Here is a 13,915-nt window from a genome sequence, read left to right as displayed (position 1 = left end):
GGTAAAGTTTTTTTGCTTTTGTTTTGTTTTGTTTTGATCCGTGGATGGCTGTGATCCTTGAAAGAAAGGAAACATATGAAAGGATTACAACATTGACCCCAGCATTCTGACTGGGAAGTTTTCTAAACTGCAGCACAGAGAAGTAAAGCCCAAAGAGAGAGCAGCTTTGTGTCTGAGTAGAGGAACAGAAATCAAAGTTTGTGGCTTACTGGGGAGGATGGAATGTGTGAGACGGGGTGCCAAAGCAGAATAAATCTGTGCAGAAAAGAAGTTCTAGAGGTCTGCGTAAGAGTTCCTGAAGTCTTCCATAGAACACTAACTTGTACACTATCAAGATGAAACTTCAGTGAAGTCTGTCATAAAACTGGGGCTACTCTCACCTATAAGGATTTCTACAGACTTATTCTAACAAAAGCTCAACCAATCCAAACTCTCAGGAATTTTGCATCCTTCAAATGATTAAAAAAAAAATTAGACTGCAAAGGAGCAGGAAAATAATCAGGACCAAAAAACTCAATAGATGCACATTCAAAGATGACATAGATGCTAAAATTAGCCAAGAACTTAAGAGTGCTATAATGAATATATTCAAGGATTTAATGGAAAAGCTGAATACAATAAACAAACATGAAGAAACTTGGCAGAGAAATAAAAATTAGTTTTAAAATAACCAAATAAAAATTCTGTGACCTAAAAATACAATATCTGAATGACAATTTCACTGGGTGGACTTAAGAGAAGATTAAGCTCTGTAAAAGAAAAGATTAGCAAGCTTAAATATATAGCAATAAAAACTAGGCAAACTGAAATACAGAGGAAAAAAATGGCTTAAAAGTTTAAAGAGCTTCAGTGACTTATGGGACACTATTAGGATACACCATGTACTTATAAATGAAGTCCCAGAAATGAGGGCAGGCAGAAAACATTTTTGAAGAAATAATGGCTGAAAAATTCCCAAAGTTGATGAAAACTATAAACTAGATATTATAAACTATATTATATACATTATGAACAAGAAGTACAACTAATCCCAAGTGTGATGAGACAAAGAAAACTGCACTAAGACATATGTTAATCAAATTTTTAAAAAAACAAATGAGAAAAATCTTTGAAGCAAAGAGAGAAAAAAGATACATTACCTAAATTACTGATATAGGTAATAAAGCATGAAACTCAGAGGTTTTGCTGTGTGAAAGAAACTAGAAATAAAAAAGTATATTCTGTACAATTCCATTTATATGAAGATCTAGATCAGGTTAAACTATCTATGGTAATAGACATCAGAACAGGTGCTGCCTTTAGCAGGAGGAGGAGATTTTCTGGGAAGAGGCATGAGATAACTTTTTGGGGTGATGTAAATGTTCAATATCTTGATAGATGCATTTGTCTTTATTTATTAAACTGTACATTTAGGATCTCTATAATACATGATATATTATTCAACAATGAAAAGTAATCCAAGAAAAAAAGGGTAAAGGAAAATTCCAGCAAAGGGTCTGTCCTCATGATTTCACTGGTTAGTAAATGTTAATACTTGGGCATAACTTGGGAAAAGACGAGGGAGAAGGATAGATGAGTAAGGTAAAAATGGAAAGTTCTGGATCCACTAGAGTTACTCATTCTGGCACATTCTAAAGTTTGGAATAGCCATCCATCCTGAGTTTTCTCTATGTGGGGACAGGTCCTGAAATCAGTCTTCCTGGGCTTCCCTGGTGGCGCAGTGGATAAGAATCCGCCTGCCAATGCAGGGGACACAGGTTCGATCCCTGGTCCGGGAAGATCCCACATGCCGCGGAGCAACTAAGCCCATGCGCCACAACTACTGAGCCTGCGCTCTGGAGCCCGTGAGCTGCAACTACTGAAGCCCACATGCCTAGAGCCAGTGCTCCGTAACAAGAGAAGCCACCGCAAAGAGAAGCCCACGCACTGCAAGCAAGAGTAGCCCCTGCTCGCCGCAACTAGAGAAAGCCCGCGCGCAGCAATGAAGACCCAATGCAGCCAAAAATAAATAAATAAATAAATAAAAATTAAAGAAAAAAAAAATCAGTCTTCCTTCCTTGCCCTGCTCTGTAGCCAACAGTCACCAAGACCTTCTGATTTTATCTCCTAAATTTGGACAATTTTATGTTAATGTTTCTGGACAATGTTTAAAAGCAAACTCTGATTTCTGTCTACATACCAATTTTGCCTTTTTTGCTTATTCTTCTAGAGACACTTCTGGCCTCAGCATTTTAACTTTGACTGGCACCTGTTGAACCCTTAAAGCACGCCAGGCATATTATCTGGGTTTTACCGCAGAGAAATCCAAAGGCCCGGTCCTCCAGTAAAACGGAAGACAAGACACATAACTACAGTTAACATGACCAGTCACAGGAACACTGCCTCCAGCTGCGTTTTAAAGGAAAGGAGCTGCATGGCTTGGTGAAGAGGAGGAGGTGAGAGACAGATGGGAGGATATGGCGTATGTGAAACCGATGGTTGTTTAAACAGGAAGTGCGTCAGGGGCTAAAGAGAAAGCTGTGGAGGTAAGAAGGGCCATGTCCTGGGGTCATAAAAGATGAGAGTACATAGGTGTTCAGGATGGCAAGAGGCTGGGGGTGGTCCTCAGAGCCTAGGAGGGGAATAAGGGAATTGATTCTGATGTCAGGAGGGGCCTTGAGCCCATGAGAGGGGGAAGGAAGATAGAGATGGAGGGTCAAGGGGCTTCCGAATGGACACCAACACAACCCTGGATCGATGTCTCTGACAACACACTCTTGGACGACAGTGATGAATGTCTTTAGACCGCAGAGGTTGAGGAATATTGCTTAATTCCGGGAAGAATCGCTGGCGTCCAGCAGAGAGGATCTCACCCGGAGAGAGGCACCGTCTGCCCTCATCCTGTTCCCCCAGCTGCTACTTTCCAACAGCAGATGTCCGACAAAGGCAACTTGGTTCTCTCTTCTTGCATCACAGTCTCTGCCTCTGCAGCCCTGCAGGGTTAACAAGCAAAACTGTGCTCGTCAGAGTTTGACGTGATCGCCGTCTCCTGTACAGAAGGCTGGCTCTGGAGGCCACCATGGCAGGGACATTGACAGCTGGGTGGAGTCACTGGGCTACCTTAGCCCCACCTGACCTGGACTGTTCCCCCAGGGCATATGCTCAGGAGGGGGCCGCCCACCTGCTGGTCTCCAGAGTGACCAGGCTGCCTGGTGCTGGGGCCGGCGCCCCTCCTCTGTTCTGACAGCCCACAGGCTTTTATTGGGCACCTCCCGGCTGTCCTGTTGCATCAGGAGCTGGAGATGGAGAGGTGATGGGGAGAGGCACAGCATGGACGCTCTTGGAGCTCACAGCCCTGAGAGAGGGGGAAGGAGGGGGCCATGACTGACACCCTACAAGTGAATACACCTTGTGAGAGAGGACCCGAGGGGACGGGTGCGGGGTGATTTTCCAGAGGCAGTCAGGAAGAAGGTGCAGGCCACGTACCAAGGAGGGGAGTCTCAGGTGGGGAGGAGCTGGACTCTGACCCTGAGAGACGGACCTGGGGGCTGGAGCCCAGGGAACGGGGTGAGGGGCTCAGGAGCAGCTGAGACGTCAGGCAGAGCCCCCCACGCGTTTGGATTTTTATTCGGAACGGAGGCTTTTAAGCAGAGGACTGGCAGGACCTGGTTCCATTTGTAGGGGTCCCCCTGGATGGTGTGCTTAGAATGGATTGCCTAAAAAACAGTGAGTCAGAAGTTGGCGGACTACTGCAGTCATCAGATGAAGGCAGTGGAGTGGGGAGGAGGGGCCCATTCGAGAGGCGTTTTGGAGCTAGACAGGAAGTAGACGTAGGGGTGGATTAGAGGTGGGAGGGGAGGTGGAGACAGGGTGCCTGTGGAGAAACAGAGTCAGAGCAAGAGCTGGGTCTGCCACGGTAGACAAACAGGAGGATCGGAGCCACCAGACGAGCTGTGCTTTTCTGGAGCTCCCTGCATAGACATGATATTTAAAGTCCTGTAGCTGGACAAGATCCCCCAGGGACAGCATGGACAGGGCAAGGCAAGAAAGTTGAGTTCAAGTTCTCCACTTTTTGACCCCTCTTTACACCCTGTGGAAAGGCAGTTGCATGGTGGATGGTCTCAGCCCATAGGTGGCCATCCTCCTCAGCCTTTGGGCTCTACAGCTCTGTCCAAAACTGGTCCCAAGGGTCCCAGAAGGTGGTCTGCTGGCTACTGATACAAGGTGGGGTAACATACCCTGAATATCACCTTCTCACCATTGGCTCCTTCATTCAGAAGCCATAATGAGTGAGGTCCCTGCAACAGGGCTGCGCTCTCCTTCATGAGGGTGGGGGCCTCGGACCAACGTGGAGGGCACAGCAGGAAGGCTCAGAACCAAGATGAGGCAACATGTATCCTTTCTGCCCTTCCCCATGGACTCTCCTTGACTCCGAAACCGCCCTAAACAGCTTGCAGGAGGTCACCTGGAAAGCCGTCCCCCAGAACAGCCGGTCCAGACCCCTCTGGCAGTTGCTCTTCCTCCTGCGTGTGCTGGATATTGTCTTAACGACAAGTAAGCCCTTTTCAACATCCACCAAGTGGCCACCCTTATTCCCGCTTTACGGAGGAAGATACCGGCCCAGGAGATTTCCCGGCTCTCCCTACTTCTCCGAACCAGAGGCAGTACAGGGTGCCTGCCCTCTGCGATTGCATGGCCCGGAGCTGGCGCCCAGCCACGCCACTTCCTGGTGCCCAGGGCCAAGGCTGGGTAGGAAGGGCCTTTCCCGCTCGTAAAAGTGGCTGTCACACCCTGACCCCCTACATGATGCCTGGGTCTGGGCACTGGGGCCCCGGCCAGGGTCTCCGCGAGGGGCACCAGCCTGGGCTGACGTCCAGGCTGGCCGGGGGCCTGCCGCGCGCCGGCCGTCCCTGCGGGGCGGAGCCGCGGCCGCAGGTGGGTTGGACGCCGGGTGCGCTCCCGGCGCCGGACACCAGGCGTCGCCCCCGCTCCTCGCGGCGCCGGGCCCCCGCCCCCGCCGCGGAGCCCGAGCCGAGCGGCGCGGAGGAGCGGCGGGAGCGGCCGGACAAATTTCCTGCGCGGCTGCGGGCGGCGGCCGGACCCCGCGGCCTCCGCGCGTCCGCACGACCCGCCTGCGCGCCCGGCGGGGACGGCGGGGCGCCCGGGAGATGCGGAGCCGCCGCGGCGGCGGGATCGGCGCGACCGGACCGGCGCCCCCGAGGTGAGCGCGCGCGGGGTGCGGGCCGGAGCAGGCCGGGGTCGCCGCCTCGGCCGCCGCCGCGGGAGGGGCCGCGCCGGGATGCCGGGTCCCCGAGGCCGGTCCCTGCCGGCCCGCGGCGCGGCCGGTGCCCGTGTCAAGGGACCGCGCGACCCCGGCCCTCGGGCCCCGGGCCCCCCCAGCCCAACTTGGCGACCAGGTTGGCAGCTCTCGCGCTCCCTCTGGGTAAACGGACCAGAGGAGCGTGTGTGTCTGCGGGTGGCGACGGCGCTGGGGGGACGGCGACTTGGAGGACGCGTGTGAAAGCAGGCGAGACCGAGGAGGGGTGCCAGGCGGGTGTGTTGGGGGCTGCCGCACGCAGGGGTCGAGACTAGACGGGCGCCTTTGGAGGAAGCGTCCCCGAGTTGCACCAACTCCGGGAGGGGCGTGCGCTGCTGTCCAGGCGCCCCTTGCCTTGCCAGGAGGGGAGCGGAGGGGGATGCCGCTGGGGGCTCAGAGATGCGGCAGGGAGCGCGGGGAAAGTGGGCAGGCCCCGCTGGCCCAGGCCGGTCCGCGGCGTCGGCGGGGTGACCTGTCAGAGTTCCTGGGCCAGAGGGCAGCGCAAAGCCGAGCCCGCGGGCTTCCCGGGACCATCTGGGAAAGGCCGGACAACCCCTAGGATGGAGAGGCATAGCCAAGCCCTGAGTGATTGTGCTGGGCTTGACCTAAATTCCTTCCTGGCATGGCAACCCTTTCTAGAAAGGTGAAACAATTATACTGGCAGAATTGTGATATCGATCTGTCTCGCAAGAGGACCTCTCTACCAGAGTTTCAACCCAGGAAACTCAAGGAAAGAGGAATCCGGCTCCGTGTGTGCTTGTATTCTAGAGAGAAAGGTGGTAGAACTGGATCAAAACCGGCAAAGGCTGGTCACGTGTTTCAGAAGTCCCTGGGCCCGTGTCCAGTTAGCTCCTGACCCCCAGTACCTCTTGACCCAGGGTCCCTGGAGGTCTTTGTGTCTGAAAGGTCAGTGAATTCCTGCCTGTGCAAAATAGACTCATGCCCATATAAACTGTGGCAGGGAGCGGGTAACGGGAGGGCCGTGCGTTTTCAGAACCAGAGCTCTCAGCCAAAGGAGGGTGTGAAAGGGTGGGTGCCGGTGGCCCAGGCTGCCTCCTGACTGCCACGGTCACTCATCCTTCGTGGTTTGGGGCAGAGCTCAGTGTGCGAATAGGACTGCGGTCTGGGCTTTCCGAGCACAGGCTGTAAGCCTTCGGGGAGCAAAGGGCCAGGTGGTGACATGGAACAGGCCCTGACCCGATGTGACACTGCCTCTGACCGTGATCTCAGGGGCTGAGGTCTTTGTTCATTGGTGTTAATGTTGCCTGTGAACCAGCAACTGCCCCTCCCCTCCCCACAAAACCCCCAGACTTTCCATGTGTCGTTGAGACCTAAGAGCTAGATTTGTCCCTGTAGAAGGCCAGGTCGTTAGATGAATCCAGATGGTTTTAGATTTAAAGCCATACCTACTTAGCGCCCCCAGCCAAGTGAGTTGTGGGCAGTGGTTGAGGGAGTTCGTATTACTGTCACTGTGATGCCTCCTGGGACCCCTGTGGAGGCACAGAGGAAATGTGAAGTATTGTGCTCAGGTCCACAAGCTCTGCACAGGGGCCACTTCTCACTTCCCTGGAGGGACACCTGGCCCCGAGGTGGCCTGGGACAGTGCCTCCAAGGAAGCCTGCAGAAGCCTCCCGGAGCTCTGTGTCCTCGTGCTTTACCCCTCCCCGTCCTGGGATGTGTGTGTGTGTGCAAATCATCAACCCCTGAGAGCGGCTGCAGCAGCCGTCGGAGGGGGGTCCGGGGTCCGCAGAGGGGGCGTCTTGAAGGTGGATGTGTGAGGAGTTGACAGCAGTCGATGGTTGGCTAGCAATGAAGCTGGAGTGTGAAGGTGGGTCTCCTTTGAACTGTGCCCCGGCTGGTCTACTTGCCTCTCCTCCTGCTACCATGATCCCAGTCCAAGCCACATCCCCCTTTAGCAAACTCCCTCCTTCCAGGTCAGAGGCACATTCTAGCCCAGACCAGCCCTCTGCGATTCCCAGGCTCAGGTGCCCACTCTACCTTTCTTCTGGAATGTCAAATGCCCCCAACTCAACATGTCCCACATCCAACCTGTGAACTCCCCTGACCCAGCCCAACACTTTGCTAATGTTTTCTTTATCCGTCTAATCACACCAGCCTCCACCCTGCTGTGGAAAGACAGGCTGCATTGTCATTTCCCCGAGGACCATACTGTGTCCTCTGTGCCCAGCCAGGCAGGTACCTGACAGGAGGCTCTGAAAGCTATCATTGGACGAATTGAAACATTTTAGGAGCGCATCTGCGGATGTAGGGGAGTCTGTGTCTTTTTAGGGCATGTCCGTCATGGTTGATAGGCAGGCACTCATTTTTTATTTTTTTTAATGTGATTGAACTGGATCCTGGAGAGATAAGAGAGGTCTGTCTAGGGACCACACTGGAGATGCTCGACATACTTGCTAAAATGACTGTCTGACCTGGACCAGAGCGACCCCAGATGACCTCCCAAGGAGGCGGGTTGGAGGTCAGTTAGGAGCCCCATGGACGCCACCCTCCGTTCCTTTATTTGACATGTCTTTTTCATTTATAATGTTTGAGTTACAGAGGTTCTGCTGTCAAAACAAGAACAAATATATCCATTAGGATAAAGACTGGCCTTCTTAATATTTGATTATCACTAGGAAGAAACTGCGTGTTCCAAGATCGCCTTCAGCACTTCCCTTGGCGTGCCATCTCCTAGTGAGCCAATGGCTCTGTGCTGCCTGAAGGCACCCCTATGCTTTCCAGATTCTCAGAGATGGAGCCTGCTCAGCTCCCTACTCTGAATCTCCTTCCCCTTCATCTCCATCTTCGGGACTCCTACTCATACCTCAAGGCCCACAAATGCCTGTCTCCACAAAGCCTTCCTAACCCCCCTCCGTAAGAGATATCTCTCTGTAGAAGGTTACCTGTCCTGAAGCAGCTATGAGAATCTATTTTGATTTCCAGTTGACTTGTTTCTCTCCTCTACCAGGTCATTTGTGTTTTCAGGGTGGAAGGTATGTTTCCGAGAGCCTGGACTTTGGGTTCAGGTATGGATTCAAATCCTGGTTCCGGTATGACCTTGGCTGAGTTATTCAAGATTCATGCCTCAGTGTTCTCTCCCCTAGAGTGGGAGTGATAATCTCCGCTTCACAGGACAGCTGTGAGAGTGAGAGCTGATGCATATGAAGTACCAGGCACGTGGCTGGCACTCCGTAAATTGTGATTAATCCCCTCCAATACCCGAGGCTGTGTATTGCGTGCAGTAAGAAACAGTGATGTTTGAATGAATAAATGAACAAACTCAGAATCCACATGAGTGGATAGATACCTTTTGTGTGCCTTCCACAGTGCTAGATCAAATCAATACGGTGAGACGTGCCAGTTAACTGTATGTTTTGCGTGATAATTTTACAGATGATGTAAAATTTGCGTGATTAAGTATTTTAACCTGTGCTCCACGATCAAATCCATTCTTTAATGCACTCCATTGGCTCTTCAATGTGCGAATGATCTGGCAGGCGGAGGTGCAGTGTTTTATGTGCATCAGCCTGGATTCATGGGCTGGATTAAAGCAGGCTGTGTGCCAGATGCAAGCGAGCCGAACCCGACATCGAGAAGTGGTGTGGTCCAGAGCCAGCGTGGCCCCAGGGTCAGGAGAATGGCTTCTAGACTAGAAAACAAAGGCTGTGAAACTGTGGACTGCCCCCCCAAACCCTCAGAACTTCACTTTTCTTACCTCCAAAGAGAGACGTGTGGCACTGGGCCATCTCTGAGCCCCTCCTAACCCCAGCGTGCTGACCGATTTCACCCATGCACGCTGGTCCAGGCTGCGCTGCCGACCGCACGCCCGGCCGCATCCACTGCCGGGTGGCCTCCCGTTCCCGGTTCGTCAAAGGGGCCACATCCTCTCTGCACTGGGTACCAGATCTACCCAGAGTAAGATTAGGCTCATGGGTGTATTCAGCATGGTGTTAGTTTTACCTGCTGACCCCAGACATACCAAAAGGCTTTTTTTGGAGAGTTAACTTCTCACTGTTCTGTCACTTGGGTTTTTCTCCAAAAGCAGAGTGCTGGGTAACATTCTAGGTGGCTGGAGTTTTAGATCAGCTGCACCAGAGGAAAATGGGTTTCCTTGAGTTTTACTAAATCCTCCAACAGATATGCAGGTGAACTGTCGTGGGGCTGGGGGAGGGTCTGCCGGATTCAGGCTGCGAGACCCGTAGTTTGGGGGTTACCAGACTGGCTTCCTCATCTTCTCTCAGTCTGGCTGCTGTTCCCCAAACCTTGTCCATCAAGGGCCGCCCCAGGTGTTCTCCCTGGGGAGTTTTGATGTGGTTCGCATCCTCTTTGAACTCACACGGCTCCCGGCCCAGAGCCAGAAATGTGAGCCTGATGTCTTTCTTTCAACTGTGCAAATACTTCAAAGGAGTTGTCAAAGCTTGCGAAATAAAAAATTTTAGCAATATCTTTCAGAAAAACAAACATACCCTTTTATATTGATCCCCAGCGAAATAAGAAGCAAGTAAATATATTTTTTTAATGTGTGTTTTCACATAGGTTTCAAATATAATCAAGAGTATATTGGATGAGAGATCCAAAAGGGTGACGTTTTCTTTCTCCCTGAAACAAATATAAACTCCAGCAGGGGACAGAGGGAGAGTTTGAAGGAAAAAAATGATCCTTGGTTATGTGCTAAAAACCTGAAGCATTTTGGGCAAGTGTTTTGCTGTTCTGTTTATTGGGTGGGGAGTGAAGAATTGATAGGAAAACTTGTCTGGCCCCCAAGCCTGGGTTCCAGCAATGCTAAATATGATCTGGCAGAAAGGCTCATGCCGGAATGAGTGTTCAGCATTCAGCCATGTTCCCCGACAGGTGCACTGGCTGCATCATCCTCTCCAGGTGCCTGGAGCTCACAGGGCATCCAGGCTTCCAAGAGAAGTGGGAAGTGGAGGAGTGGAGGGAGGGGAGGAAGGGACAGACCCGAGCGTGAGCTGTCCCGGGCAGTGGAGGAGGCTGTATGCATAGGGCTCCCCCAGCAGTGATTTTAGTCTGTCTGAAAGCCAGCAGCGGATCTGAGCCCCAGGCTTTGCTTTTCACTGGCAGGTGCCCAGCCCAGGGCTCAGGGCACAGACTTTGGGGCAGAGTGACGGGGTCAGGCTGGGGCTCTTGACACTGAGACTCTGGGCAGGTGACTTACTGTCTCCCAGTGTGATCCCTCCTCTTTCTGATGGCGACAATGACACTTCCCAAACGGGGTTGTTATGTGGATGGATTGAGGTCACGTATAGGGAGCACGGCCTCCTGCTTACCAGACGGTCACTGGTACTGCTAGCACGTCCAGGAGTCCAGGGGCGACAGGACTGCCATCAAAGGCTCGAGATGATCTGAGCTCTGATTTCTGCTCAGCTACCCTTGCTTTGTCCTCAAAGCAAGTCACTCCATTTCCATTCTGTAAACACAGGCATTTTTGGTTATTAATGTCCTTAAATCTATTTGGTCGTTTCCAGCTGAACGTTGCTCAACGATTTTTGTACTAGGGAGCAAATTACTTCCATTTTTCTTCTCAGCTAAAATTTTTGTATGTCCTGTCGCCTAGCTACTTGGTTACAGTGTGTTATTCTGAGTGACCTTTGTACTCAGCTTTGTTATTTTGTTTCTGACCCCAAAAGGACTTGGCGTTTGCAGGCTGTGTCCCAGGGACGGGGCTTCCATGGGTCTGCCCGGCTGAGTTCGGCAGACTTGGCCTTGACTCCTTTGTCAATATGCACGCGTGCTGGGGGTGGGAGCCCGCTGGGGCAGAGCCCGGCCAGTGCCAGCTCTTGTCCCAGCAGGTACCCCATTAAACCGTGGGAGCTCCGGCCTCCCTTTCTTCCTCTCTGGTTCAAAAGGCTGGCCTCAAAGGGGGACACCCACTTACATGATTTGATGTCACAGCCCTGGGGCCTCTACTCCCTCAGTCACCAGTCTGGCTGGATTCTTGTCACAGGATAAAGCTTTTCTCTGGTCGTTTGAAATATGGCTCAGGAGGGGCTTTTTGAGGGCACCGGTGGTCAGTTTTTCTTACGTCACAATGTTTCCCAGGGCTGGCCTGCTCTTAGCCGTTTTATACTAATCCACTTGTTACACAACACGGAGACTATCAAGATACTAACCTTTTTATCTTCTAATGATTGTCATCTGAGGAGGCCTCCAAATTTTTCATTCCAGAAGGGGAGCCCTGGGTCCTAGTACCTGTAGGCAAGAGTTAAGGACCAAGGCATAGCCTGAGACGATTTCAGAGAGCAAGGGGGTGACCTGTCACTTCCATTAGGGCACGGAGCTAACATTTAGACCCAAACACACTGCATCTCAGAAGCAGAAGCTTTCTCAACAATTCCAGGGGAACAGGGGTAGGGGATCAGTATGAATTAACAAAAAGTCAGGATATTTGTATCCTTTTATGACATTCAAGGATTTACAGTGACTCAGTCTGGACTCACAAAATGTTGCCTTAGGGCACTTGCTTTAATGACTAGAAAACACATAAATGCTCTTTCAGAGAGATTAAAATACTTCAGCTGCTTAAACATGTAAAAGAAAAAAACCCATCTTAGTTGCACTATGACATTGGCTAATCAAAAGAAACTCTCCTTTGCAACCACATTATTTCAAGTCATCTCAAAACCTGCCTGGTTACTAGTAAAAGTATTCCTTGTAATGAACGCTTTTCTTCAGTAGGTGGTTTTTCTGGCTCTGAAAGTGGCCTTAGTTATATAAACAGCCGAACATTTAAGTCCTGGACATCAAAATGCTTTGAAACAGTCACCCTGTCCTTCAAGTTCCAATACAGTCGGCTCAGCACTGTCTCCTCCTGAGCTTCTGGCAGCACTTCATTAAGTGCATCAGTAATTCAATAAATTACTTTTCGCCAGTGTTGCGAACATCAGCTAAAGTTCAGTCTTCCATTGGAGATGGTATCAGTCTGCTCATTTAAATTCCTTTGAGCAAAGACCTGATTTTGGCCCAACACAATATAAAAATGCAAGAGCCAGAAATTTAATAATTTTCCACAGAATTGGGCCAAGCTAGGCCTATTCTTAGCCAGCCAGTGATATTCTTTCAAAGGATAGTTCTTGGTTTTCATCAAATGTGGGTAGTATTTAAAAGAGTCTGTAAGGTCGTAGAGAAGGGACAGATGGGGATTTAAACATTTATTGAGTATCTACGATATACTTGCACTGGGCTTAACACTGGTGTTACAAAAAAGTCACAGTGCCTGTCCTATGGGAGCCCCCCACCCATAGGAGGGCAGAATCCATCATTCCCAGGGCACATAAAATGTAAAGGTGGATGCAGAGGTGGAACAGAGCTGTCAAGACGGGCTTTTGAAGCGGGGGCCTGGAAGGGCTTCACCAAATAGAGCAGGCTTCGTTTTCGAGGATGTTTTCTTGGCAGCCAACAGGGCTAGAACATTCCAGACAGAGGGGTCTCCGTGTGCTTGCCCAGCGGTGAAAAGTAGTGTGACCTATCTGAGGAACAGCGGGTATCTGAGTGCAGCTAAAGCCCAGGGATGATGGGACTGGGACAAGACAGATGGAAAAGCTTGGGATCCTCCAGACACTTCTAAGAGTCTGGGTTCTGTGAGATGGCCCAGCAGTTCTTAACCTGTTTGAGCTCATGTCCTCCTTTGAGATTCTGAGGAAGACCATAGACTCATCCTGCAGAAGAATGCATGTGTCTACAGTTGTTTGTTTGTACAGTTTCACGAGTCTGGCCTGACCAAGGCCCTGAGGTTTTTGGCTAGGAAGACTGCTTTGCACCTGGACCAGATGCAAGATTGAGGGATGATGATAGGACCAGATCGTAGGCTGAGCTGGAGGTGCCTTTGGCGGGGAGCCAGGGAATTTGGTGACTAGAGGCAGGTGATTCTACTACAGAGAGTCCTCTGCCCAGCGAGGCTTGAGGACAGTTTTTCATCTTGAAACTGGTAATGACAGTGTTTGTGCATCACTCTGCTAACTGCTTATCTTTCTTTTTCTGAGAAACTTGGTTACAGCGTACATTGTACGTGGGGGATTGGACAGTATTCCTAATAAAATAACATGAAATAGGTCATTTAATGGTGGCTGTTGTCATCAAAGAAGCCGGCTCAGAGGAACTGTGGTCGGAAGGGCTCATGAACCTGCATGTGGCCACCGTTGGCCTCTGACAGGTATAGACTGGAAGTCACCCCACTCTCTCCCTGCACCCAGGACTCTTGCCTTGCAGACCTCAGTCTAGCTTTGCTGCATCACATTTTAAGTTTCCTTTTTAAGTGGAGAAAAGCCAGATTGGAAGCAATGACGTTTATTAAAGGAGTGGAACACAGCGGCTGGGGGAGGGGCTCAAAGAATCATGGTCACTTATGCAAAACCCAGTCTGAGGGATGCTAAATGCAACCTGGCCCGCCCCGGCCGGCCAGCATCCTGGCAACTGGCCCTCTGGCAGAAAGGGAGGAAAGACGCACACTTCCAAGAGCGAAGAAGGCCGGCTGCCCCCGAGGAAGAGCTTCTGACAGAGGTTGAGTGCCTTTGCTGATTTCTTAGCCAGCCGGAGTGAGAACCTTCCCTGTAGATTTCCACGAACTGGCCCAACTGGGAAACTCAAGTTCTGTCTTCCATG

The 13,915-nt window shown here is 51.1% G+C and overlaps 1 protein-coding gene across 3 annotated transcripts in view; it reads left to right on the top strand.

Annotated features, from left to right (window-relative positions):
• Window positions 1–5,128: 5,128 nt before the first annotated feature.
• Window positions 5,129–13,915, top strand: part of PTPRE (protein tyrosine phosphatase receptor type E) — a 167,539-nt gene continuing 158,752 nt past the window's right edge. For 2 of the 3 annotated variants that reach the window (XM_059052228.2, XM_067024318.1), the window contains exon 1: window positions 5,129–5,200. The gene's annotated coding sequence lies outside the window, so the exon portion shown is untranslated. Of the gene's footprint in view, window positions 5,201–5,380; window positions 5,397–13,915 lie in introns of those variants that run through there. The other variant, XM_067024319.1, reaches the window with a different exon arrangement.

Source organism: Kogia breviceps, chromosome 2, assembly GCF_026419965.1.
Source record: "Kogia breviceps isolate mKogBre1 chromosome 2, mKogBre1 haplotype 1, whole genome shotgun sequence".
NCBI classification, from domain to species: Eukaryota; Metazoa; Chordata; class Mammalia; order Artiodactyla; family Physeteridae; genus Kogia; species Kogia breviceps.
This window is presented reverse-complemented; position numbering and strand designations above follow the sequence as displayed.